Genomic DNA, 27,733 nt, shown 5'->3' with positions numbered 1-27,733 from the left:
TGTCCCTATTTTTCTTATGTATTCAATTTCTTTATCCAAATACTGGGGACTGAGAATGCGCAAGGCTCGTAAAAACATAGAGGAAAAAATTGATATTTTGATGTTGAGGTGATGACCTGAATAAAAATGGACATAATCTTAGCCCTGGCATGTATTATTTGGACCCCTGTATTAGAAAAATGTTCAAGAATGACCTAAAAGATAAAATCACTGACTTAATTACAAGGTAGCTACTTGATATATATTTTCTGTATATCCGTATGTTTAATATAATTTTTTTTTGTAAAAATGTTCATCTTGCAAAAAGTTATTATTATAAAAAAAAAAAATATATTGTGCTGTACTAAGAATTTTTAGGTGGTCAGTCACGAACCTGTATAATTCTTTTAATTGTCCTGTCCCTGCTCCTGAACGGTTAATCTTAATCCTTTGTAAAAACCTCTTAAGTATTTAATCCTGTTTTGGCAGTTGTACTAATTCTTCAATTGTGTTGGATTCCAGGTACATATGTTTCCTTTATAATCCCCTTCTGTCATTTATATGAGCTTTCTTTGTAAACATACTTTTATATTCCTTCAGTCTGCTAAGTAAAGGACTAGTGTCGAAAGGCCTCATAGCACTCCAGTGTTTTCCGTTTTCCTTCGTTATTTTATCTTTATTTATATATATATATATATATATATATATATATATATATATATATATATATATATATATATATATATATATATATATATATATATTTTTTTTTTTTTTTTTTTTTTTTTTTCCACGACCCAGCACAGGTGAAAACCTTGAAATTCCTACTAAAGGACAATTTACTGATAGAGCCATGAGACCTGAAGATGGACCCACACAACCAAGACTAAAAATGTATCCAAAAGTACAGTTTGGTTCTCAGACCAGGTCTTTTCAGTGTGATTGGTGTCGTAGGTATGAGCGGTTTGAATATTCCGTGACTGGTGACAGAGTTTACTGCTTTGCATGCAGACTCTTTGGTGCTAATGTAGGGCACAGAGAAACGGCATTTACCAACGAAGGTTTCAATAACTGGAAGAAGATGCATAAAAAGGCATTAAAGCATGAAAAAGGCACATACCATGTTACTGCTATGGAAAAATGGCTCAACCTCAAAATTTCACAGTTGCATGGTGATGTTCATAACCAACTTGATAACCAACATAAATAGCAGGTTCTTCACAATAGAGAATATGTTAAGAACTATTGAACATTGTTATCACAACTACTAAAACAAACATAGCATTCAGGGGGCATGATGAAAGCGAAAGTTCATTAAATAAGGGTGCCTTTCTGGAAATTTTTTACTTGATAAGCAAAGAGTATGAGAGATTTTGTAACCTGAAAAAAAAAAAAAAAGACTCCATTGAATGCCAAGTATACATCTGGGTTAAATCAGCATTATTTTCTCAAAGCTGTTGCCGATTGTGTGCTTGATGTCATAGCCAAAAAAGCCAAGTCATCACCCTTCTTTGCAGCAATATCTGATGAGACTAGAGATGTTAGTATTACTGAGCAGCTCTGTGTCTGCATTAGGTATGTCATAGATGAAACAGTGAATGAGAGGTTCATAGAATTAATTTCTTTGAAGAATCTTGATGCTACTTCTGTAGCTAACGCGTTGTTAGAGAAGCTCCGCAATCTTGGCCTGAATATTAATAAACTAATAGTACAGTGCTACGATACAGCATCTGTAATGAGTGGCAAAATCAGTGGTGTACAGGCACAAATCCGAAAATCTGTGAAGAATCTATGCTTTTATGTACCATGTTCTGCACACAGGTTGCAGTTAGTCATAGCTCACACAGCTGGCTGCCTGCCAGAAGTAGCAGAATTTTTTTAACTTGATTTAAGCTCTGATTAACTTCATCCGTGGTTCAACCTTGCGCCATGATATATTTATAGACCTCCAGAAAGGCAAAAAATTGTCGGTTCTGGGAATGGGAATACAACCATAAGGCCCTTAAGTCAATATCACAACGCTATGAGATTTTGATGGATACTCTAGAAGATTTGTCTAACCATGGAAGATCTGGTGAAGAAAAAGCCTTAGCTAATGGATTCCTACAAGCTTTAAATAAGTTTGAGACAGTCTTTCTGTTGATTACCTTTTTTGAAGTATTTGATATTACAACCCTGCAATCAAAGACATGGCAGAATGAGAATATGGAACTTGCTGCAGCACTTAGCATGGCACAAGGAACGCTTGAAATTATTAGTGACAAAAGAACAACAGACTACCATTTTAACACCATTTGGCAAAAATCAATTGATTTTGCTACTGAGAGAAACATAACTTCAACTTTCCGTCAGCCTTCAGGGAAAAGGAAACCATCTTTATGTCTGTTGGAATCCTTTGTAATCGAAAACACAGGCCAACGAGGCACTTTTGAAAGGGTTGATGGACCCAAAATCCTACTGTAAAAGGTCTCTGTATATCCCTATTTTTGACAAAGTACTCAGTGAATTTAGACAAAGATTTGATGAACCATCACCTCCAAATTTCTTAAATGAAAATGACTTGCAATACCTTGCTGACCAGTACTCAGTTGAAAGGGAAAGCCTCCATGCAGAACTACTTATTGTTCAGAGAACACCACGGGATGATGTGAAATCTATTTCTGATGCTTTGGTTAAACTGAAACCAATGAAGGAAGGTTTCACCAGACTTTGGAATTTAATGCATTTGGTTTCAAGTTTCCCTGTCAGTAATGCCAAATGTGAGCGATCTTTTTCTGTCTTGAAACTGGTCAAAACTTACCTCAGGGCATCAATGGGTCCGGGACGACTGACAATTTCTACTGAGAAAACTGTGGTGGGTTCCCTTGATCTTGATAGGGTAGTGGATAGATCTGCAGCTCTCCCAATATCTTTACAGCCAAACTCAGGTGAATCCATCACAAGGCGTTTATCCTAATTTAATTAAGTTAGATGCAATATACTTCATGCAATCAATGTGGTTTATTATTCTATTTTTATTTCTTCTTTTTTTATGAGAGAAATAGTTCCGTATTATTTTATCTTTTTAAACAGTTTTGTTCTTCAGTAAGAATAGTGAAAATATATATGCAGAGAATAGTTTCATCACAGTATCTCATGTAATATGCTACATATATAAATATATGTAATACGCATGCAATATTCTAATTTTTTTCACTCCTGCTCATCTACCAAGTTACCATCTAATGGTCACATCAAAAACATCCAGCTGGTAGGGCTCCAGCGTCCCCCCCCAAAAAAAAATATTAACCTCTAGTGACGCCACTGTGGATACATTAGCTATATATCTTCAAATTGTATTGCTTGAAGAAGTGTCAGTGTGTATCTCTTCAGGTATGGTTAGCATTGTGAATATTATAATGGCATTTCCTTTCTACACTGATTGAGAAAAGACTCCTACTTCTACTTTTTGCTTTCATCGTAATTTGCCAGTTTTTATAGTAAAGCCCTGTGCCTACCCCCTTCCTTTGTATCCCTGACCTCCATATCTGCCTCATGTGGCTGAGCTTTACTACCCCTTTGGTGATTTTATAACTTTTTTGCCTGTGATTTATCAAAAGCTACCCATTTCACAAGTTCTCTGATGTTAGGGGTAGGAAAAACTCTCTCTCTTCCTCTCCCGCCCCTTCTTTCAACCCCTTTTTCCCCCGTATCCCCCCTTTCCCATGTTGAACGCTCCTTCAGCATTCTACATAATAGTAGAAAGAAGATGAATTACTCCGCTCATCGAAAACCCTCCCACCGGAAAATCTAAAGCTCTTGCCGAATCAACAGACGACTATCCTGAGGTAAATTCGATTTCACTCTGACGCTTTGAATAATTCCATTTCCCATTCACTTCCTTCGCCCATTACAGAGATCTTAAGGTTAAGCCTAGACCCGATTGCCTACGCGTTGTATTGTGTGATTGGATTGAATTCCCAAAATTGCTGAAGAACCTAACGAATCAGGACAAGGAAAGAGCAAAGCACATTGGAAACGATTCAGTATTAATTAAGTTGGCAATTGTTTTAATAATAAATCTAAGATGTATGGTAAATGTAGAAAGGATATTAATTCTAGGCTTATGTGTTGATAGGTAGGATGCTTTCGTATATTTAGCCCATGTAGGCTAGTTGCTCAATTCAGGGAGAAAAATAGAAAACGTGAATATGAAATTTAAAAATTACCTAATGCAGTGTTACTTATAAATACAGAGGTAGACTCTTTAACGAAAAGAAAATTTCCTTTGAATCTAAACCATTTTGGATGCACAGTATTCATAAGGAAGGTAAAATGAAGTAAGAAAGTTTGTCAATAGTTATTTTGATAAAATTTGTATATTCCCATTTAGGAACCTAATAAACTAAAACGAATGCTTCGTGGATTACCATTTTAAAAGGGTACAGAAAGGAAAGAGGAAAAATGTCAAGAGATGTGAAAAGTACAAATCTGCAGCACATCCAACCATTGGAAGAAATTATAACATCCTTGTAAATTGGCTTCTCTGATGTCTTTTGACATACGGAAACAGGAAGAAAAATTTGCTCAGTACATCGTATTTCGTGAATAATTCCAGCCCTATGAGCGGCAGTCCATATTTTTTCTTTTAAGGAATTGTTTTTCCAGATTCAGAATCTCTTGGCACCTCAAGTCATCTGTGTTGTTTTAACAGGCACACAAAATGATGGGAACACACGGGGCAAAGATACGCCTCGTTTAAGGAAATGCTACCTACTTACGGCGGATAAAGGTCAGACAACCGCCACCACTTCAAGAGGAAAAAGGACGGGAATGGACTCATACGTTTAGGAAATAGGGTGTTTAGATTAAAGACGCAAGCGTTCTTGGTATGCATGACAGTAAGAGTAAAGTTTCGACAACACACAAGAGCAAAATAAAGAAAGGGCGAGACACCATCAATTCTTTTATTTATAAGATGAGACGGAATATCAAACTGAATATCAAATTAACTTCTTTCGCTTAATAAATAAAAAAAATAATCCCATTATTAAGAAAAATAAACATCGCAAATGGACAATTATTAAGAACTACCTCAAAAACTTTTTTTTTTGAAGAGATGATCGTTTTTTGAAATGTATACTGCAATTAGTTAACAGATGCGTAGGACTTGCATAATGAAAGCAGTATAATTTAAAACCGGAATGGAAGGAGGAGACCAGAAGCATATGTTGATCAGAGTCCCCTCTTAACAAAGATAACGATATAACGACTCCATTGAAAGGGAACCGTATGAGGGTTACAACATCAAAAAGTTTACAGTATTAAGCATGACAAAAAAATTCTTTTAATCATCTTAATGATGGATCTTGAAATAAATTTTCGAGTGCCAAAACTCGCATGAATTATCAGAATTATTCAACATGTGATGATTGGTATTGGAACAAAACGCCTATTACTTTTAACAATAAAAGGTTATCATCACGAGTAACCAATATGACTCACAATTCAACAAAAGTTTTAAAGTTATTAAAAGAAGGTTTAAGATAAAAAGTCGATATTTATTGTGAATTATATATATATATATATATATATATATATATATATATATATAAATAGTATATATATATACATATACAGTATATATATATATATATATATATATATATATATATATATATATATATATATATATATATATATATATATATATATATATATATATATATATATATATATATATGTGTGTGTGTGTGTGTGTGTGTGTGTGTGTGTGTGTGTATGTGTGTGTATATAGTCATATAGTCATGAAGCTATAAATGTCGTTTAATATCCAATTCACGCTACCGTCGACTGGAGTCGTTGGAAGCTATGGTATCGAATGTTCGAGACACTTCAGTACCGATTCACTCATCAATTAAAAATTCTCCTCTGGTGATAATTCCCCTTCGGGAATATTCCCGAAGTAGCGTGAATTGGATATTCAACGACTTTTGTAGCTTCATGATTGTAAATAAATCACGTGTAATAGAAAAAAATTTCATATGCATTATATATATATATATATATATATATATATATATATATATATATATATATATATATATATATATATATATATATATATATATATATATCAACCAGGAAGGCAGAAAGGAATACTTTTGATTGGTCTCGTGATTACATGTTTAATCCCAACGTTTCACAATCCATGATTACATCATTAGAGGTTCTAGAATTAAAAGAAAACAAAAAACACTGACAATAAAAAAAAATCAGAAAAATACACAAATGCAAAGCCAGAACAGAAAGAAGACAATCGACTAAAAAGGGAAGTTTTACACAAAGAACACCGAGGAACAGGCAAGACACTGTGAAATGAATTAAAACAAATAGAACACATAAATGGCAAGTAACAACAATTTAGAAGATTTATATTTTACAAGGTTAAAATCACAATAAGAAAAAAATCATTAAAGTTTTGGAGCCAACCTGCCAGTACGACACAAATGCAAAAAATGGGGTGTAAGAAAAAAAACAAAACAAGATAAACATTACTATGACGACAGTATAGAGGAACAGCCCAAATCTGAATGTTCATTTTCGGAAGAAGCTGTTTTATCATCAAAGACTCGGGTATTGGTAGCTCCAGTTGGTTTATGGTTCGTGTAATTATGCAGAAGCCTTTTTTTTCAATGGGAGTTTTACAAACTTTTGCATGACTTCTTAAGTTACAGTGGTCGGGGTTGGAGATTTTTACCCCAGTAAGAAAACTTAGCCCACTACGAGAATGTATTCGCACAGTGCTTTTAGAAGTCTCCGGTGGATCCCACATAAACCCACGAGTTACACTTGGGGCACGGATACTTATACACCACTCCGGAGGACATCGTTGCACATAGCAGATCCTTTTAAATTTCAAAATAGAGGAAATCGTTAGGGTGTTGAGAGGAACAGGTTTAACATTCAAAGCACCAAAACGTTTTTGAATAATGCCTGTAAATTTTGTTCTAAAATGGATATCAAGGCAGTTTGAAAACTTGGTGTAAAAGTGTAGTTTGGGTAGCGTAAGAGTATAACGCTCAATGAAAAACCTCTTGTTTAGTATTTTATTGAGGCTATTAAAAACTGTCTTTGAAGGAAAACAATTGCTTTAAAATACTCTAAAAACAAGGTAACTTCAACGTGAAAATCTTTCCAACTGGAGGTGAGGGAAAGAGCCCTATAAAAGGAAGTGGCAACAAAATTACTCTTAAAATTATGTAAGTAATAGATGTAAAAATTGGCACCTAATCCTGTAAAAATTTTTTTTTTTAATCGTGGTAGTAAAATTGCTGATGTGTCTGGTGACCGGAACGCCAAGAAACGGCAGTCGATTATTCTCTTCCTTCTCAAGAATAAACTTGAGATTGGGGTGGCATTAGTTAGCAAATTCCAAAAAGGAATCAGAATCATTATCTCTTCTGAAGAGGGCAAAGGTGACGTCTACATACCGTGCATGAAAAATTATTATTATTTAAGACAGCGAAGAAAAGTACTAAGAATTCTTTATAAAATTCCTATCACAAACTTACGAAAAAGAAAATCGGAACCCACCTGTTTTATGTATTGCAGTAAATTTGTGTGAAAATGAAACCATATATGATAGATATTGCTAATTAATAAAACTACTTGATCACTGATATCTCTCCAACTTGGTTGCGACCAAGCATTGGTGAGTGACAACCAGCCATATATTTTGGGTCTAACTCTATAGTCTATTTTTTTTCAAACCTGGCAAACTTGCACTTAACTGCTTGCCGCTGATTGGATGGGTGTCCTATTGTCCGAATCTCGCAGTTTTGTTTTCACACTGTTTCAGAATGGTGATTATACAGTCATAGAGCGAATTAAGAGCTAAGTTAGATATGTAAATACCAGTTGTAATAAACGTTAAGAACTTTCATACCGAAATATATTATATATGTTTAACAATTATTATGAAACAACACTTACCGAAGCCGTAGACTTAGAAACATGTTTCAAACGCGTGAACTTTCATGTTTAGTTTTTAGCTAGATTTTTAGCTCAATCATGCCATTAGTGGTCTGGAAATAACCAAAACATATTTATTGTACATTGCTGAAGGTTCTATAACGTCTAAGAACAAAAAACTATCGTAGAAATTTAAGCTTGGCGGAAAAATTGAGGTGGAGTTGTGGGAGGAAAAGCCGGTGAGTTGTCGTCTGCAAACACCACTTACAACCAGAATTATTCAGCTTAGAATCGGTTATCGAGCAGGTGCCTCACTGTCTGTTTCACCTATTTCAGCCATGGCTACAAGAGACGATACAGATCAAAGTACACATGAAGGAACTTCAAACACCAGGCAAAGACATATCTGAAAAGCTCTAGTTGAAGAAGTCAATTTACTGAAATTTTATATAGCAGAGAGTAGCACACTGCCTAGAAAAAAAGTATTAAAAAATTCAATGCATGTTTCAATTCGCCTTTATACATATCCTAAAATATTAATGGCATTCCATCTGCAGTATTTTTGAAATGAAAAAAAAATAGCATTAAGATATATAAACTTCTTAATGATTATTTTAGGAACACAAGAGCACCACGACCCAGATTTGAACCTCCCTCTGAGACTACGTCAACCTTGCGTCAACCCTGTGGCTGTTCCTCCCACAACTCCACCTCCTCAACGTCTCTGCCAAGCTTAAATTTCTACGATAGTTGTTTTTGAACTTAGGCGTTACAGAACCTTCAGCAATGTACAGTAAATATGTTTTGCTTGTTTCCAAACCACTAATGGCATGATTGTGCTAAAAATCTAGCTAAAAATTAAACATGAAAGTTCACGCATTTGAAACATATTTCTAGTGTACGGCTTCGGTAAGTGTTGTTTCATATTTGTTAAATTTATACAATATTTCGGTATGTAAGTTCTTGATACTTAAGTTTATTACAACTGGTATTTACATAACATTACATAACTTAGCTCTTAACTCGCTCTATGACCGTATAATCACAATTCTGAAACAGTATGAAAACAAAACTGTGAGATTCGGACAACAGGACGTCCATCCAATCAGCGGCAAGTAGCTAAGTGCAAGTTTGCCAGGTTTAAAAATATAGACTATAATTCATAAGAGGGGTAACAGACTTAGCAGACCATGCCTAAACCATACAACTATGCTTTAACTATGACCCTGGTCCTTTCGCTGGCAGGGAATCTGTCTCAGCCCCTACACCTTGGGGTTTCATATGTTGGGTAGGGTGGCAGTATTTTATATGTTCCGGCCAAGCATTCATAAATAATAATATAAGTAAAATTATATATAGAAAGTAAAATTATATATATATATATATATATATATATATATATATATATATATATATATATATATATATATATATATATATATATATATATATATATATATATATATATATATATATATATATATATATATATATATATATATATATATATATATATATATATATATATATATATATATATATATATATATATATATATTATATATATTATTTTTATATATAATATATCTTTATATATATATTTTTTTTTTTTTTTTTATAAATATTCCCCTTTTCGACCTCTCTTCCTTGATTTAGTAGAAATATAGAAAGAAAAGCCAAAACTTTCTCTTTGTAAAGTAAAGAGGGGCACTTTAGGGGGTGGAGAAGCAAGCAAGGTTGTTTTTCCAAAAGCACCAATCATCAGAAGAGGGTAGAAAGTTTAGTTTAGGGACTTTTTCGACAGGGTAGGTTTGGCTAGGACCACCCTTAGCTAGATTGTACCTTCAGCTATCTTTTCTATGACCTTTGTGCTGGCCAACTTTTTGTCATTTTTCAGATACTACCTGCGGCCCAGCAAAGGCAGTCTGGGGAGGAGTTTTTGAAGCAAGCGAGCACCCATGCCATCTGACCCAGCTCGACACAGTCTGGAGGCATCCTTCATAGAGACCACACGCATCAGTCATCTCTCATAACCTCCCCTTTGTTCTCCCCCCTTTTGTTGAACAGCCGGGGATATTCCAAATTCAGTGGACCCAGGGCTTCTGATGCAATTGATCACTGCATTGTCTATTCCAGCGGTAAGTCTGAAGCTGACAATTAATCTGTGTTCTTTCCTTTAATCCTAACGCTATTGTCTCATGTTTCAAGTTTCCCTCTCTCTTAAACAGTCATTGACTAAGGAAAATCCCAGTAAAACCATAGTGAAATTGCATAAATTATCCTCCATGGTGTTAATGTAATATTCTTGATCTAAGATTCATCCCTTGCAGTCAATTAATGATAAGTGAGAGGTCTCTGATGTCAAATTGTTATATGGATACGTCTCTTCTAGAATTGGGCACACCTTGGAACTTGACAGGAATCTTGTTTGGAGAAGGATTAGCATCACAAGTTCCTCAATTCAAGCGCTTGAAATTGCATTTAGATGCGTCACAAGAGGTCCCCAGCCATTGTGTTATCCACTAATTTATGTTGAAATATGTTCTGTCTGAAGTGGGATGAAGTTCGAGCTGTTACTAACTCCCATAAGAACCCATTTATCTAGTATTTTTTTTTTATTGAACTAGTTATTTGACTAATGTTGTTGATTTAATTCATGTGTGCAGAATAAATTGATATATTCAGTAATCTAGTCTCAATTGGCAACGGATCTAATTATGTCAATTGTTTGTCTTTTTTAGGTAAATTTTACTTTCTTTAATTTTTTTATGACCTGAATGCATGGACGAAACATTTAAAACACAGGCACCCTACCTAACAGCTTGAGTCCGGGTATTTACAAAATTTTGACTTTGCCGTAACTTTTATTTAATACCTTTTACTTGAGATAGATTCTCTCTTATCCTAGAAATGTGTTCAGTTTCCATGTTGAAGCCTCCCGTGTCCATTTTACGGATTGTTTTAAAGCGGGAATAACATTTCGACCTGTGAAGATGTTCTGTAATATTTCAGGTAAATCAAACATTGTGGTTTCTCTAGTGTGAGTGAATACTTAATGAACTTTATTTGGTCACTGAATCTTACAACAGTCGATCTTCTAAGTTCGCCAGAGAGAGAGAGAGAGAGAGAGAGAGAGAGAGAGAGAGAGAGACTATAAATCGCTCAGAAATTTCTTCCAACTGAATGCTTGAAGGAAAAACGTATGTCATATCTGGAGGAGTATTTCCGTTGGCAGAATTTTATCTCAAGGGATTTATTTGTTTTAACTCATTGTTATTCAGACATTCACCGTAGGTGTAGAAATTTTATTCCCATTTTTCTAGATTAGTCTACATAACGTGCAATCTTTTTCGTAGAAGTGCTCTTTTAATTACAAGGATGGCTTGCAAGTAAAAAAAAAAAAAAAAAAAAAAGGCATTCAAGAGAATAATACAAAAGGCTTGCAAAAAAACTCTGCCTTCCATCATTCCTTCGGCCACAACGATCAATAAAACACCGTAATTAGAAATTCTTTAAATTTCTTGCGAAACGTTTTCACTCCGACAGCACGAAGGCGTGAAAGCAGAGGAATGTCTTCACATAGTGGGGAAAATTTTTCCGTAGGAAAAGTTTGGTCTCAGGAAACCAGGAGGGAGAGCGATTCTTATGCCATATTTATCTGCAATCGGGGAGGAAAAAGAATTTCATCTTTATCCTTTTCCAGCTTTAGAAAGGGACGTGGCAGGGTTCGTTCTCTCCGAAAATGAATATTAGTGTAAAGTTTTTCAATTGTCCTTCTTCCGTAATTTCCATTACGGGGAATCTCGATTTTTCTTTTTTATTTTCTTTTTAGCTATTCTAATTGTGAATTTATTCCCACAAATATTACAACTAAACCAACAGCAGAAAAAGCTACAATCTTTCCGGCGCCAAATTTATGCAAATATTCGTAGGAGTTAACGGTACTTATTGTTTGCAATATGTGTTGAAAATCTCATGCATCTACTTTTATTTCATTCTTTCTCCATTTTTCGATTCCTATTCTTTTTTTATTCATTTTTTTGTCAGAGCTACTGCGTGGAACGTCTATTAGCTTTTCTAAGTGTGATTTTATTCCCACAAATATTACAACTACAGTAAACCAACAGCAGAAAAAGCCACAATCTTTCCGGAGCCAAATTTATGCAAATGTTCGTAGGAGTTTAACGGTACTTATTGTTTGCAATATGTGTTGAAAATCTCATGCATCTACTTTTATTTCATTCTTTCTCCATTTTTCGATTCTTATTCTTTTTTTATTCATTTGCTATGTCAGAGCTGCTGCGTGGAACGTCTATCTTTTGCTGATGGTTCACAAAGCATCAAGGGTCAAAAGTCAAGTCTTGTTAGATGTGTTTTTTGAGAAAAACAGAAAATGCATAACAATAAAAGCTAATAGTGCAGGGAGGCAACACATCCAAACGATATTACTTTTGTTTAATGAAAGTCCTGTTTAGAAAGTGTATTTTTCTGTGTCCATAGGTCCTCGTGGGCTAACCAAAAACGATTTTCCAGAAACGATCTTTCAGTAGCTGAAAGGTTCAAAGGCTAGTTGGACTGGAAAACAAATTATGCAGCACAGATATCTGCAGACTTCGACAAAATATATATACGAAGAGAAGAGCGATATTAAAGAGAAAGAAGTATTCATTTGATTATTGGCATTATTAATTTAAGTAGCTTAATTCATTTGTCTATTTACCAGATGTACCGGACTGTCATGTTACTGCGTCTATTTTCTTTTCTTAAAAAAGACCAACGGTCAGGGAAGGCATCTTCGTTGTTTTACCTAATTCAAGTGTGGACAGCAAGAGAACCCCCGTAGGTGGGTAGTACCGTCAATACACCTCGTGCTGTGCACTGTACGCGTTACTTAAGGTTCTTTGCTGCGCCCCTTCGGCCCCTAGCTGCAACCCCTTTCGTTCCTTTTACTGTACCTCCTTTCATGTTCTCTTCCTTCCATCTTACTTTCCACCCTCTCCTAAATGAATTGAATTGAATATAGAGTCTGGGCCAGAGGCCAAGCACTGGGCTCTATGAGGTCATTCAGCGCTGAAACGTAAACTGACAGTAAAAAGGTTTGAAAGGTGAATCAGTTGTTAGGAAAGGGTGGAAAGTAAGATGGAAGAAAGAGAATATGAAAGGAGGTACAGTAAAAGGAACGAAAGGCACGCTGCTAAGTAATGCCTACAGTTTCCTGCATGAATTGAACTGACGGCACTAACCCCCTACGGAGGCCCTCTCTTAACAATTGATTCATAATGCAACTGCTTTGAGGTTTTCCTCCTGTTGCACCTTTCAAGACTTTTACTGCTAATTTCTAATTTCCGTTTCAGCGCCGAATAACCTCATAGATCCTAGTGCTTGACTTTCGGCCTAAATTCTATATTCAATTCAATTCAATTCAACACCATAGAACTGCCTGTTACCACCAGCAGAGAAGCGGTTGTCTTCAGTAGAGAGCGAAGGATTTCAAATACGTGAGGAATATTTCAGACTGAACAATAAGGTCAATATAAAACTAGAAAAGGTAGTCATCGGAATAAATACTTAATTTCTCTTAAAGGATAAATGTCAGTTTTTATTAGATGATGGTAAACTATTTTTTTATCAGCATTGTGGTCCAATAGCTGGACTACAGTCACCTAATGTTAAAACGTATTACTGAGGTCTCTGATGTTGTATGAAGGAAAATAAAACTTTTGGTGCAAAAAGAAAAAAACAAAATAAGTCATTAAAACGCAGAATTGAAACCTGGAAATGAGATATGTATTTATGCTGAGCACTTCATAAATTTTTTGCTGAACTTAATCTTCAATAATTGCAAACTCCCTTACTGCAATTTTTGTGTGTATACTCGAGATGAACACCTTTACTTTCATCATGAAGAGTTAAAAGTTACTATAGGAGCAATTTAACTTTTCATTAAAGTGTTGATAAATGAAGCGTCTTCCACTGGTTGTGATCTAAATGATAATTTTATTTTTCCATTAATATAATGGTACTGGATTAAACGATTTTCAAAGAAAAAATTCGGTGCCGGTTTTAGTTTCTAAAGGAAGGTGCAATATACAAGAAAATACTGTTTTGTACTAGCGTAAGTACCTTACACTACGAATATTCTTATATAAATATGAAGTGGAACTAAATTTATAAAGTCTTACATTTAATAATATTATGACATGGCATAAGTTTGCTCAAAATCTTTGTATGGTGAAGTCTATTCAAGAAATATATATAACCTTCAGCTCATTCAACTTCTTGTTATAAATGGATACTGGGCCAAGAGTATTGTCACATCATTAAACAGCTGATGGGTTAAAGGATTTAAAGAAAGAAAATTAACTGTAGAAAATGGAGCAATATGCAATGAGATGGTCCGTGGAAATGGGGACAATATTAAATCATCAAATTCTAGTGTCTTTTCCGTTAGACTTTCCGTTACCATTATAGGTCCCTAGTTCTTGACAACGGATCTACGACCTCATATAATACCCATTAAGGCTGTACACTAAGTGAAGTCAGTATTTTGCCTTTGGTTTAATGAAACCAGCATGTTTACAGAGCAGGAATCACTAAATGAAGTCATTATTTTGCCTTTCAAAAAAGACAAAATAATGATTTTATTTAATGATTCCAACACTCTACACATAACGGTTACATAAAAGAAACCAATTCTCCTGTTTCTGGCGCTCCGTATGATTTATGAAGGTATTGGAAAGCTTGTATAAGCCTCTGTATTCCGCTCGGGATCACGGGATCAGCCAGCAATCACTCACATTCAGGTGTGGCCATATATCCTCGAAGGCTGAAGGTCACCGACTGCAGCTTTCTTCGCTTGTCTTGTGATTTATATCCACGTTAAGATTGATAATTTTCAATGCTTAGCATTATGGGAGGACAACCTGCTATTCTAATTTTGCCGGTGCCAACCGCGCAGCGATGATAATTTCCTATATGGCTCTTCAGAATTTTTCTATGCAGAATAGTAAAGGTGGCCTGAGAAAATAAAAATTGCTGCGCTTTTAATATTCTACCACTTTAATAAAGGATGAATTTAGATGGAAAACTTCCATAATGTTAATGGAATTTCAAAAACCGAACACAGTTTTCATCTTAGGTACAATGAGCCTCATTCCTGACGGTGCTTGGGTCAGCTGCTTTTCACCTGAACTCCAGACTTTTCAGACGTTAAATCTTTTCTGTTAACTGTTGCTCCTTTTGTCGTTGTTGTTACATATAGAAATAAGCAATAATTCTCCAGTGTAAAATCTCTCTCTCTCTCTCTCTCTCTCTCTCTCTCTCTCTCTCTCTTTGCAAAACAGCATAGAAAAGGTGAAAATTCTTTTGATATGATAAGGGATTGGAATCATTATATTATAAGAAATATCTCTTCCATGTTTAAAAATTCTTAATTTATTTTTGTTAAATATATATATATATATATATATATATATATATATATATATATATATATATATATATATATATATATATATATATATATATATATATATATATATATATTTTTTTTATTTATGCCAACTAGCTCTCGTGAAGTACACATACCGATTTTGTGTAATCAGTTTTAGTGGAGTATTAATTTTTACAGTCTTTACTCTTTTCTCTTTAGAGGAAATGATGCCAGTAGAAGTTGCCCTTTCTGATTTTGTACAAATTATGAGGTTTCCAGTTCTATAACTTAATTAAATGTCCATTATACCAAAGCATTTGGTGTTCACTGGTGGTCACATACGCACATGAATACCAAACCTAATATTTTTCAAACTTTCCTAATCAAAAGAAGAACGATCCGACAGGTCAAGAGGAAAATTAACCTCTTTTTATAATACCTCATGCACTGACATAGTTCTATTAAGGGACCCCCATCCACATTTTTGCAAGATTCGTCAAATAACTGCAGACTACTGAAACTTACCACAAAGAACAATGTAATACCTATCTATAGGTGTACCAAATTTCAAAAGTTCAAAAAAAGTAGATTTTATAAAAATAAAAATTAAAAATGTTTGAAATTTTATTTTGTTTTTAAGAGCTAATTGAAAGATTGAAAATTCTACATTAAAGAATAACTTATTTTTCAGTATATTTGTCAGAGGAAATGAATAAATTCTTAAAATTAACATAAAAAAAAAAATTTTAAATATTATATATTTTTTCCGTACTCACTCGCGTACTAACAAAATCCCAAAAATAATTGAAAATAAAATATAACGTGACATAAAACAAAAAACAAAAAAATCCTCTCACAATTTTAAAGAAAAATTAATGTTTTTTTTTTTTTTTAACGTTAGTTTAACCAGACCACTGAGTTAATATTAACTCTCCTAGGGCTGGCCCGAAGGATTAGACAAGCTATTTAAACCCTGATAATTTAATTAAACCTAGCGACATATGTTTTTATCTAAGAACTAATTAAGTTAATTAGGAATATATTATAAATTATTCTATGAATCTTATATTTTATCGTATAAATGATTAAATTTAAGGAATTTTAAAATATTAAAAAGTGAGAATTTGTCATTTTCTGACAGTATATCTTTAAAGGAATATCTTCTAAATAAAATGTCTCTTTGGATTCTATATTTTGGACATACCTTTAAAATATGCTTTACTGTTATTTGTATATTACATATTTCGCACATAGGTATAGGGGCATGGGGTTACTCATCAGGTAACCATGTGTCAGTTTAGTGTGACCAATTCTTAGCCGTGTCAACATTACTGAAAACCTGCGGCAATTCTGATAGGATGATGGCCACGGGTCTACAGTTTCTTTTATTTCTCTTAATTTATTGTTAAGACTGCTTTCCCTCCAGTTATTTTGCCATTTCTTCTTAATCACCGCTTTACTGTATCTAGTATAATCTTCTAATGGTAATAATTCTGCTGATATTGGCAGTGTTCTAGCCTCTTTTGCATAGGTGTCAGCTTTTTCATTGCCTTCTAATCCTATGTGAGATGGTATCCAACATAGAGTAACAGATATCTTTTGCATTTTCATTTCATGTAATGTATGTCTAATTTCATTTATAATTTGATTTTTTGGAGTATAAGAGTTTATTGCATTTATTGAACTTAGTGAATCGCTAAACAAGTAGAAAGAAAATAAACTGAAAATCTCTAATATCAACTGATAAATTAACATTTAATTAAAGTAAAAAAAAATGACAACTGAGAAAATAACAATTTTTTTTTAAACGTACTGCTTGTAGTATTTATCAACATTGAGGTTGGTTCTATGCCAATTTCCTGAAGTAAATTAGTGGCTGAATATCCCACATCTTAGTTGAACACCGCTGTTGCAGCAGCGGAATCTAACATTCTACTTGTAGCATTGCAATGCTTGGGACACATGCGCCAAATGCGTGCATGGAGACATTCATTTTGATTCTGCGTGAACCCTTTCGTGCATTCATTATCATTTCATCAGTGGGTAACCTCTGGTGTATATTTTACGAGCTTTGCTAATTCTCCCCATTATGTTTATACTGGAAAAAATAAAGTGTGAATAACAAAGAATTACACGTCCACTTACATCACAAAATAACTCGCCAAAACGAGTGTGCGTTCATATAACGAACACACAAAGACACACAGACACACATAGAGCACGTGACACATGACAGATACACTTATTTATTTCTTCTTCCCTGGTTGAAATAAGTTCACTGAATCGAAATAAACAGTTTATGAATAACATGTCACTATAATACTTCAGTTTATACCACAACAAATATAAAAAGTATATATTTAAAAATGCACCTACACGTAAAAATATTCTTCACCTAAAGTGGACATGGCTATAGTAACAAGTCGTCAAGCATAACGGTGCTGTAGCTACTGAGAGTGTCCACCTCATGTTGGTGTTGCCATACATGTCATTTTATTCCGTATAAAAGAAAACAAAAATAAATGATAAAATCGATAAAAAAAAAAAAAGTCATTTTAGGCATCACACTAACAATTTAAAGGGCGGCTATTTAAACGTCCGCGCACAGCAGCCACCGCTAGAAAAATATTAATATAAAATATTTCGCATCGTAATATGGCACCGAAACTTCTTGGGGTGCATCACCATAGTTTGTAGTATTTTTCAATGTTTTTAACTCAGTTTCATACGGGTGGCCGAAAATTACCGAAAAATGCGAGTTGGGGTCCAAAGTGGCACGAGAACGACCAGTTTAATCAGAAATGATTCGATAACTACGTAGTGTGTACTAATGGTTAAAAGGCATGCAGTTTCTCAGTGAATTTTGCATGAGTTAACTATGCTTAAAACCGAGCCTATTAGATTTTGATGTGGATTCAGGCCTGTAAATTATAATTTAAAGTTTTTTTTTTTTTTTTATAATGGTTTTGGAGTTAACCAAGTACGAACCAGGCTTCAGCAATAAGGTTCTCGACGCTTTACAGCACCCAGTAGAAGGCTTTCAGAAATGTTGTCTGTAGACCAATGTTACCCTCGGCCTAGGCAGTAAAATCAGTACTAATCCATGCCCATCTTGCTTTTTTTGACACGAACCAACACATGTATACAATGTCTAAATTAATTAAGCTCGTATTGATAAAACTAGCTTCTTGCTTCTATTCAGCAGCTGCAGAATGATGAAATAGACATGAAATTTCTTCTAAATTTTGGGTAATGAGTGGATGACTGACACGTATGTCTTAATGTAATTAAAGAGATATTGTATAATGCCGTCCGTAGACGTGTTCAGTTCAAAGCTATGGCTAGAAGTTTCATCATGCTTTAGAGTATACTGTAAGTACAATCAATTATTATTGAGTTAGTATCGAATCCGAAACAGGCTTCGATGCTATAAATGCTACCTCGTGTGTAGAATATAATTCCTTATTGTGTTTCGAGCTCCGATGCTCATATGTTTTGTAATTTGTGTACACACTTACTGCTTCTTCTTAATGTAGTAGAGCAAATAAACACAAGCTGAAAGATTTAGCTTTATTATCGCCCTTCATCCTCGGACGTCTGCAACGTGTATGGGATTCCGCCTCAGATAAATACCATCATATTTACCTTGCAGGTAAGAATGAAGAAATGTAGTATGTGTTATATATGCCAACACATCAATTCCAAAAACCGAATAGGAGAAGATCTAATAAGATTTCGTTCACATTACTGTAACAAGAACAAATATCCTTTCTTCAACGTCTAAAATTAATGGGTTCTGATAAAACGATCATAACAATGTCGCTCTTGTTCACGATAGAAAAGTTAAGTATACTTTAGTTTAACCAGACCACTGAGCTGATTAACAACTCTCCTAGGACTGGCCTGAAGGATTAGACTTATTTTACGTGGCTAAGAACCAATTGGTTACCTAGCAACGGGACCTACAGCTTATTGTGGAATCCGAACCACATTATACCGAGAAATGAATTTCTACCACCAGAAATAAATTCCTCTAATTCTTCATTGGCCAGCCGGAGATTCGAACGCGGGCCTAGGAGAGTGCTAGACGAGTACGATATCGACCCATCCAATGAAGAACTTGTTCACGACAGAACCTCACATAGTTGATGGTATAATCATTTCACTCTTTCATTTGCTATCACCATTATCTTCTTCCATAGAATTCCTTCTCTGTCATGTGACCCAAAGATAGCAGCCAACGATCATACTTTCCCAATCTTGCCCCGTCGGGCTTGCTGTTCGGGATACTATCTAGTGGGATATACCCATACCATCACTTTGTTACGTTTTACAGAATGGAAATAGAACCACTGTGGATGTGCCCAATTGCGTCATGGCTCCTCAAGGTACTCCAAGGAACGAATCTTAGTTGATTAGGGATATGTATTTAAGTAACATTTGTTTCCTTACATTGTAATATTTAAACTTGTCATTGTAATATTTAAACTTGTTCTAGCAAATACTTTCCTCGGGACCTTCTTCTCAATCGGCATTCGAAATTCGCGACACAGTAGCTTCGACTTTGCTAAACTTCTTGAGCGAAAACAATACATCAGAGAAAGGGGTCTGATTGATAATTTTGGTTCTAGGAACATTCGCCGTAAACACTTTTGCCGCAGGAAAACTCGCCTCAGGAATTTTCTCCGTAGGAAACTTTGCCGTGTAGGATTTTTGCCGTAAGACAATTTCGTCGCATTTCTTTTTATTGATACCTTGATCTTGAGCGGTCCCTTTTTGGAGTAATGTCCAATTTAATGTGCGGAGTACCTTGTTATCAAGTATATAATTATGGCTCACACTATTGTTCCTTCGATTTTAACATTTTATAAGCGAAGTACAATATCTTGTTATCAAGTATATCTGATTTTTACATTTTGATTAACGAAGTACCATGTTTCTTTATTTATTTATTTTTCCTTATGAATATTATCATAATTTGTTATGATTTGTGAATTATTTGATTGTGTTCCAAAAACTGATTATTTTGGTAAGGCTAGAAAAAAAAGCTTTGTATAGACAGGACTTTATTTTTATAAGTATTACTTAACATGTCCTTTTTACAGGGTCAAACATTAGAAAAGAAATTAAAAAGTAAACATTTATTTTAAAAATAAAAGACTAAAAATATATCAAATTAACAAAGAAATAATTTAAAATGTGTGCGAATTCCAAGCAATGCTTCGTAAATAATGTGTTTTTTTGCGTTGGACTGTAATGAAGCATTTTCCGCTGAAGTCTTGCATTGATATCAATATATATTTTCTTCATTTGTACTGCATCTCTTCAATCTAAATCGCACTTCTTTTTTGCTAATGTCTCTTCCTTTTTCAAATACGCAATTAGTTTCCACAAATTTGGGTGCATTAGTCATGGAGCTCTGTACTGCATTGTGGAAGCCTTCTACGCTGTTGTGGGTTCTGATCATACCATTCTGGGTTCGTTCGAAGACATTCCACAATTCAATAGGAAAAGTTGGCTGCATTCTTCGCCTTCGTTTACCTCGACCCCGTTCTCCTCCGATATAGTGAGTTTCAAAATATGATACAAATTCTTGGGGCTAATCATCATCGTCAGTCAGTTCAAGAAAACAGTTAGTAACATCACACACTGGCAGAAATGCTAATGCAGTGAAGCATTTGAATTTGTTGTTAAATTCTGCGTCCGTTAAATAGCGTGACTTTAAACCTATATCCACAATGTGGCGATATATATTCTTAGCCATATGAAACAAACAACCTGCTATATTTGTTGTTGGAATTGTATCACAGAAAGTATTGATAATTGTTGTCTCGAAATCACCCATTAAGGTTTCGGGCTCTAACGATGAGTGTAATCACTCAAGGCGCTAAAAAGTCTGCTGAGGTTACTTGTGATTTACCGGGAAGCAAAACAAAAAGACGTGTTACGATAATATGTCTTACGATAATATGCAACGTGAAAAACTGACAATATATATCGGGGCTATATCTAAAAGTGCCATCACAAGACCAATCTTTATTATTAGCAAGGTCCTCTAACCCAGCTTGAGTGCCAAACACTAAAATTCTATCCGGATCATCTTCACCACTATCGTACAATAAAAAGTTCTTACCATTTTCAAGAAATCTACAGTATATTCTTCATGTATTGTATATCCACTTCTTCCGGTTGGGATCGGGGAGGCTTGGCTTCTGCCTCCAACCTCTAATACTGCGAGACAAATGCGATGAAGTCGGTAGCAAAGACAATGCATTATCATCTAAACTAGATGAAATTTCTGCCATTAACGACAGTGCAGAAGTTTGTGAATTAGTGGCTAGTGATTTCAAGTTTGTTTTTGCTTCATACATTTTTGGTTTTGATGGATGAGATGGATGGCAGTGCTCGCCAAATGTTTTACATTTAGATAAATTATCATTTTGCAGTACGATAGCACTCTAGCTTTACATTCTTTATTTTCACATTTCAGTATGTTTTTCACCTTATTTTCTATCTATTCTGTAAACAAAGTCATGATCGTCAACTAATTTCACACCGCCTCTGGTACTTTCCACTTGATAGACCATTGTTATGGGTTGACTGCATAAAAAAAAAAAAAAAAAAATATATATATATATATATATATATATATATATATAGGATATATATATATATATATATATATATATATATATATATATATATATATATATATATATATATATATATATATATATATATATATATTGTCGAATGAATACAGAAAATTTAAAGAGTAACCCTATTCCTTCTTTGATTGTTCAAATTGGGTATTCAATTTCGGTATTTTAATTATATAACCAGGTAATTCGTCAATCAAAATGTAACTGTAGTAGGTTCCAGATATACTTGATAACAAGGTACTTCGCATATTTAAAATGTTTGAATCGAAGTAACAATAGTGTGAGCCATATACAGTTGATAACAAATGTGGCGAAATTGTCTTACGGCAAAAATCCTATACGGCAAAGTTTCCTACGGCGAAAATTCCTGAGGCGAGTTTTCCTACGGCAAAAGTGTTTGCGGCGAATTTCCGGATACGGATAATTTTATTAAGGAGTTGAGAATTCTTTACAACTCAACCCTTAGGAGATAATCACTCAAAGGTACTAGAAGTATATACAACAAAGAAATAAAGCATCCAAAAAAAAGTAAGCAATCAAAGTTGCAGCCACACTTGAAGGCAACGCTACAAGTAACAGAAAAAAAGTTTCTCAACTTTGCATTTAGTCGAATATGTCCACGAAAGTGAGTCTGTTTCCTTCAGGGATCTACAGTACGAGTATGTTTATCATAGCTCAGGGATCATTCCGTGGGGAAATTCTCCAGCGCGACAGAGGTAATAGCATCTCTGTTTCATCTCCATATTCTGTAGACGTTGTGTAGATGATACTTTTCTTCTTCCTTTGAAGACTCGCTGAATAATGTTAACTTTTGATAAGAATGCAAATCTTTTTCACGAACTTGAACGTCATATTTGTTTTCTGTTCTTAGATATAATGATTCCTGAAGCTAATTTTGAATATTTCAAAACTATTAGTGTACGAATATAGCTGGCTAAGATTAATTTCTCTCTCCCTCTCAGTAGAAACGCCTTTTTACATATTTTTCTTATTGCCTGACGTCAGTGCCATAATCCAAGTAGGAATTAGGAGTTTAATAAAAAATGGCAGCTATTCTACTAACATTAAGGCAAGCCCATTCAAGTACTGTCAGATGTAAGGCTTAAACTTAAAGGAATTGTCAGATTTTCAGATTTTCTCTATACAACTTTGCCCAAAAACATCTGCATCTCTTGTTCAGATTTGTTGGGAGGATGAGGCCCAAGAAGATTAGCAAAATAACTGCGATATGAACTTCGCCATCTATAAAATGTACTACATTGTTTCTTAGATATTTCTTAGGTGTGTCAATATGAAACCTGAACATCAGAGGTCCAAATGGTCTACCCTTCTTGATAATCCAGGAAAACAGGCTTAGGCACAGTAAATACAATTTTAACTTATCTTGTAGCTGGTGCATTAGTCATGTTATTCCAATAAAAGTCAAATACAGGAATTCTGATGTTATTTTTTACTCTGGCTTCAAACTTTTTTTTTTATTTATACCAGAGAGTTTTTCGCTTCTTAACTTTCGTCAGTTCATTCAGCCTATGTGATCAGCTCTTGTCCACTTTAGGTTCTGGTTAGAATAGTGTGTCTTGAGGAACGTTCACTCCGGGTTTAAATCTTTAGCCTTTGAAAGACTTAGCCGGAAGTTGTGCATCTTGTTATTCAGCTCATTGATGAACATCCCGTTAGCATGAAGGTGGTATCTAAAGGGTTTAACAAAACGAAGGACAACTAAGAAGACGATTTTTTTTGTCCATCTACATCAGCAGATAATCCTCAAGGGCCTTAAGGTCTTGTAGCCCTTTCTTCCCCTTGAAGTTGGCTTACTTCCATAGGCCTTAATCATACACTGCAGATGCTAAACATTGCTTCGCTTTCCGTGAACATATCTAATAGCCAGTCCTGAAAATAATGAATGCTTTTGACATTACATTCAACACATGATACTGGCCCATCAGTGCTGAAGTGATTGTTTAATGTATGTGGACCTCAGTAGTATTTTCATTATCTTTATATCAATGCTTTCATAATTATTGTCCCTGTTTCTGGGGTTACCCGGAGGGCTCAGTATTGCTATGCACTGGGCACTGAACTACTTGGCACTGGTCGACACTAACACACTCCCCCCCACCCCCCACCTCCCTTTTCAGTGACGCGATTGTAACGTGATTTGTGCACTTGCTTTATCTAGTTTTGTGGCTATATTACCTAGTTCTGCATTTAGCATTTTTCATTTAATTCTAATTATATATTCAAATTCATTTTTAATTCTGTAATATTCAAATAGCCATATTCCACAAAGATGTTAGGAGTACGCGTATTAACCTGATATTATGCTGCAGGTCTTTTCTTTGATAATGCTTTCCTCTTTTGCATACTGGGTCATCATTTTAAAAAAAATTCTTGCCTGTGGAAAAGGTTTAGACTTGGAGGTGCTTTGATTTTTGCCATTCTTATGCAAACCAGCATTTCATTAAATATCAGGGCAACATCGTGGAAACATCGCATGATTGTATTTTTCGAAAATCTATTATGCAGATATGAACTCCTGCTACCTTCAAAAACTTCTAGTAAATGTATACAGCTATTGCATCAAAGGTTGAGTGCAGTGTTTCCTATTTTTTCCCGTTGGTGTATAAAAATGCAGTTTTTGTATTAACTGTACGTTTTGTAACATCATGGATTGTGATTCGGTTGGGCATACGTGTTAAGCAACTGCAATATTTTATAATATAGTTTTATACATCTAGAGTATTGTTTACATATTTATCGCAACTCAATTTTTTTATACCATTGGTAATTACACTGATGAACTATGAGGTGCTATACTGTGCTATGCTGCATTACTAGCTTTGCCAAAGTATTTTTTTTATTTGTATTGTATTCCAGGTTATTTTCTTTTCTCTTTTGATTTAAATCTTCATATGAAAATCCATATGGATTGAGCTAACAGACTATATTCGTAAACCCAAGAAGACTGCAAAGGGAAATCAGCCAGCAAAGAGAGACAAGTCATAGGAAGTGGCGATAAATGAAAGAACAGGAAACGGAAAATAAACCATATGCACGCGAACCCAGGAGACGTCAGCAGAGATTAGGAATGAATTTCTCCTCTTTTGAAAGTTTGGCGATCAGAAAACTCAGCACTTTCACTAGGCAAACTATTCCACATTTAGGCTGCAGCCAAAATAAAACTCCTAGCTTACTGAGTAGTATTAACCCTGATACTAAAAAACGACACACCGTTTGCAGCAACAGTCTGCCTAGAATTTCGAGCAAAAACAGCTAGGTGAGGTAAAGAAGGGTGCAACGGATATTTACCGTTGTAGTACGTTTTCTGCAAGTGACGTAATAAACTCACTTTGCAATTATGCCAAAAGTCAACATGAAGAGTTGGCAAAATCAGCTTGACTGATGACAAAACTCTAACCAAAATTTTGAGATAAGAGTCAGTATCCGAAGACTACATTGGAGGACATTACTCTAAACAAAGAAGGGGGCAACAACTAAAACACATAGATATAATATTATCTTCATAGGGAAACATTCAAAAAGATTTCCGCATCTACTTAGCTCATTTATATTTTAATCAAGGGCATATATTTTTAAGATGAATGATTTTATTCGTGTTTAAGCATTGTATAATAATATCACGAACTTTATCTTGGATTGCTTTGAATTCAACCCAGTGTCGGGCATACGAAGTAGAAAAATTATAAATTATCCAAAGTCTACCGCCACAGGATTAAGAAGTTCATGTCAAATTTCAATTAAAAAAAAAGTCATTATACGAAAGAAGTGAGCCACGTCTAACGTTGATTAGGAGTAACTTGTTCTGAAGAGTAAAGAGATGACACAATGATGCTGTAAAAAAAAAATATGTAGACCCCCTGAGTATAATTCAAATTGATTAAACAGTTTTCCACACTATCCTATTTTCTCGAAGTACAAAGCATCGTAAGGGTTTATTTATTTTTTTTTTATTTACGGGCAATGTTTACTACACCTTACTATTACAAGCTACTTCACTCCTGGGTGTCACGAGACTGAACGAGAGTAATATAATCATAACATTGCCAATAGCACCGAATATCTCTCATGATTAACATTTGATCATTTAAGATTTATCGTTAAATGACTTAACTCTCCCTGTCTTTCTATGCATGAGTGGATATATATATTTATATATATATATATATATATATATATATATATATATATATATATATATATATATATATATATATATATATATATATATATATATGTGTGTGTGTGTGTGTGTTGTGTGTGTGCTTATGTTTGTGCCTCTGCCTCTGCCTGTGTGTATGATAGCTTTATTACTAATTTAACGAATGGCGTTTTTGACATTTCAGGAATCTAACCTTAAATAACCCAAAAGGAATTATGAATGATAAGTGAAGCTGTCCTGACCAACCTTTGAACTTAAGCAATTTTGGGATCCTTGATACCTGAATTATAAATTAATATCTTCATATCTCATAAGGCAGCTTTATCCAGGTTGAATAGTCAATGATACACACACACGTATATGTGTGTGTGTGTGTGTGTGTATATATATATATATATATATATATATATATATATATATATATATATATATATATATATATATATATATATATATATATATATATATATATATATATATATATATATATATATATATATATATATATATATATATATATATACATACATATATATATATATATATATATATATATATATATATATATATATATATATATATATATATATATATATATATATATATATATATATATATATATATATATATATATATATATATATATATATATATATATATATATATATATATATATATATATATATATATATATATATATATATATATATATATATATATATATATATATATATATATATATATATATATATATATATATATATATATATATATATGTGTGTGTGTCCATTTCTAATGAAGGATAGTCGTGAACAATGGAGCGGATCCCAGAACCATTCGGAATTCTGTCACTAAATTGCTGAATTCAGCACACTGGAAAATGGTTGGAAACAACGGATTTTAGTTGATTGCAAAGTTAACCAACACCAGACCACGCATCAAAGTGAAAGTAAATACAAACAATGTTATTTTAGGTTAATGTAATTTTTATTAATTTGTCTGAAAGATTAAATCTTTCATTCCTTGTTTTATTACTATTCAGTATAAGCATTTTTTTATATTGGTTTAACCTTTAGGAATTACGTAATAGTCTTTTATTATAATGATGATAAGTCATTCAACATTAGTTGCCAGGATATTTGTTGTGATAAAAATCTGCCACAACGGCTTGCGTGTGTCTAACAGCATAAGAGAGGGAGAGAGAGAGAGAGAGAGAGAGAGAGAGAGAGAGAGAGAGAGAGAGAGAGAAAGCAAGAATTTTACTGTTATACTTCATTAAGCAACCAGATAAATCTTACTTTGGCCTTCCCAAATTTTCTTTCACAACCTTGTTACAAAATCTGTTTTGTTTTGTACATCAAATAGTATGACCCACAGAAGAGAGATTGGAATGTGTGAAAGATTGATGAGCTATCTCAAGATAAAGGTTTCTTGGACTTAACAACGATTGGATGAAACTAAGGAATGGATGAATTTTCCTAATGATAGCTGTTACCGAAACAACAATTAGAATCTAGTGTTTACGTA

The 27,733-nt window shown here is 33.9% G+C and overlaps 1 pseudogene; it reads left to right on the top strand.

Moving 5' to 3' along the window:
• Positions 1-775: 775 nt before the first annotated feature.
• Positions 776-3,089, top strand: LOC136844715 (zinc finger MYM-type protein 1-like; annotated as a pseudogene).
• Positions 3,090-27,733: the final 24,644 nt, after the last annotated feature.

This window comes from Macrobrachium rosenbergii, chromosome 13 (genome assembly GCF_040412425.1).
Source record: "Macrobrachium rosenbergii isolate ZJJX-2024 chromosome 13, ASM4041242v1, whole genome shotgun sequence".
In the NCBI taxonomy this organism is placed as follows: domain Eukaryota; kingdom Metazoa; phylum Arthropoda; class Malacostraca; order Decapoda; family Palaemonidae; genus Macrobrachium; species Macrobrachium rosenbergii.
Note: the sequence above shows the minus strand (reverse complement) of the source record. Positions and strands in the feature narration are given on the sequence as shown.